Here is a 2958-nt window from a genome sequence, read left to right as displayed (position 1 = left end):
GTTCTGTAATTTAACAAGATCTCTAGGTGACAAAGTCTGAGCAGCACTGGTGTAAACAGAATGTTCCCCGGGCCTTACCAGCAGGTATGGTTAATTTTGATTGTGTTGACCTCAATAACTCAGATTCCCTAATCCTACCTGTATTTGCTCTCAAGGACCTTAACTATTCCCGTGCCATATGATGTGTCACCCAGTGTACTGTGGGGCCTTAGAAATAGGGCATTCTCAGATGAGTGAGTCAGAACATTTTCCCAAAGAAGTTGATGTCTGAGCAACTCTTAAAGGACTCATAGTCATTAACCAAGTAGGCAAGGGAAGAAGTGAGAAAATGCATGCATGCTTGAAAATGTTTAGGGAGCTGCAAGTAATTGAGTTCAAATGAAGAAATAACACGACAGGAAGCTGAGGGCAGATTACAAAAGATCTTATTTACTAAGCAAAAGAGTTGTTTTTATCATTCAGACAGGCTGGAAGAAACTAGAGCAGCATTTTCGGTAATAAACGACACAATTACATTTGTTTTATATATATATATAGGTCACTCTGGAAGCAATTAATCGGGGGAGGCTGGACTGGCCAAAAAACTGATGGATGGCACGGTGGCCGGCATATCCAGAAGTGACCTGCAGACCAGAGTCAACGAAGGGAAGCTTAAGAAATACCCCACCTACATGGCCAAAATATTCAGAATCTGCCTGACTACAGATCCTGGTTGCTGATCTGTGATGGAGCTGAAAAGTGAGCTTCAGCAACACTTTTCCAGGTTGGGTGTTACAGAAGATGGATAATTTAGTTTCTCTCAGAAGGTGCTGTGGTAAGATCAGTACTCCAGTTGTTCAGGATGGACACACTTCTGGGGAAGGTAACACAGACTTGATACTGCTGATGCATTTGAGACATACATGCTCATTCATTGAATAAACATTTGAGCATCATATGTGCATTATACTGATGGAAGGGTAAAAGCACCATGGCAAGCTCATAAAAGCTCCCAGGAGATAGGAATCACCAACCCTATTTCCTTAGTGCACAGATTTTACAGGTTCTCTCTCATACCTGAGTACAACCCAGATTCAACCCTGTTTCACCCCACTCCAGGAGCTGCTTTGAGAACAATAGGGAAGGAAGGACCTTGGGACACCTGGAACACTGATCCACTTGAACCCATGCTCAAGAGTCCTGAGATGAAACACATTATTCAGGGTATGACATCCTCTTCTTGGCATGACTTATCCATCTCAAATTCCAGGCAGCTGATATGGCAAGAAGAGATGAGCTCTATCTCTCAGATGGTAGAGATACAACACCCATGGAATAACCATGACAACAGCAACAGCTAACATTTGCTGGTACTTTCATGTCCCACGCCTTGTGTTCAATACTGTATTTACAGTATCTCACCTAGACCTCAGGTAGATCCATGAGGTAGGGACTATTATTTTTCAGCAATTGTTTTATGAAGGCATAAAACTTATAGAAAAGTGCATAAAACATGCAAAAATCTTTACATGTACCTGATACCAGGCTGCAGACTCCTGGAGGACAAGGAGTAGTTTATTCACCTTCATGCCCCACGGCACCTGGGACTGAGCCTTGACATACCAGTTAATGTTGTTAAGTGGTAAAATAATAAGCTAATAGCCAGAAGAAAAGGAATGGTCCCTTGTCTTAGTAGTTCTCAACTTCTGGTGCGTTTTGCCATCACCTGTGGAACTTCGACTGACACAGCTCCCAGTGCCCTAAGCCTGGGGACTGATGCTGTGGGAGAATTTTGATTCGGTAGTTAAATTTTTGACCATGCAAATATTTTCACTCACCTTTAACCCTATGCTCTTCTCAAATGAGAACACGTTTGCTTTACTAAATCATAAGGTTAGAAGCTCCATGATGTGTATCTATCAGCTCTTTGCTTCTAAAATGATTTTTCTTATACAACTCTTCCTCTCAAAAACTTAAGGTACTCTAGGGAATATCACTAAATGGATTTTTTTTAGACCTACACTTTCATCATTTTTACATCAAAAAGAATAAAAGTAATCATTGGAATAACAATGAAAATTTCTCTGGCACTGCATAAAAAGAGAATAGTTACTAGGCTGAAAAGGAATCCATTAAGATTATGGATATAAGTAATATCTAAAGAATTTATAGCAGTATTTTATAAAAGCAATCCTTTAAAATTTGCTCTATTTTTATTGTCAGTAGAACCTTATCAATGCTCTATTATGACAAGAATGTAAATGGTTAAAAAAAAAAAAGAGAAACTTTGAAATGATGTCTATTTACGTCCAGAGCTGTTTTAACATACTAAATTTCATACCATCAATTTCATTCATTCAATTACTCATCCATCCAATAGCTGTTAGATGAACGCTACACAAAGCACTAGGGATACAGAGATGAAAAATACAGTTCTTTCCTTTAAAGTTGTGAGTTTAATGGGGTAGACAGTTTAAGAAATTGGAAATTACAATGCTTATGATAAGAACAATATCATGGGTATACACGAGGCACTGCAGGGGCTTAGAAGAGGAACAAAACCTTTGAGTAGGGGGGCAAGTACAGAGAAGATATCAGTGAAGGTTAGTAGGAGGAGTAATTCTTGATCTTTGAATTTTATCTTAAGGGAAAAAGAGAAGCCAGCTGGTTTAAAAGGAGTATCATACGTAATAATAATAATGCTAACTAACTAACTAACTAAATAAATAAATAAATAAAAGGAGGACTTCCCTGGTGGTCCAGTGGTTAAGACTCCACACTTCCACTGCAGGGGGCACAGGTTCGATCCCTGGTCAGGGAAGTTCCGCATGCCGTGCGGTACAGCCAAAAGAAAAAATAAAAAAGACGTATCATTCAGAGTTATTAGTCACAAGCAACAGAAATTGACATTGGTTGATTAAAGAGAAAAGAAATGTATTAAAATGATAGTAGATAGCTCACGGAACTTCCTGAATGACT

The sequence above is a fragment of the Balaenoptera ricei genome, chromosome 13 (assembly GCF_028023285.1).
Source record: "Balaenoptera ricei isolate mBalRic1 chromosome 13, mBalRic1.hap2, whole genome shotgun sequence".
Lineage (NCBI taxonomy): Eukaryota > Metazoa > Chordata > Mammalia > Artiodactyla > Balaenopteridae > Balaenoptera > Balaenoptera ricei.
Note: the sequence above shows the minus strand (reverse complement) of the source record.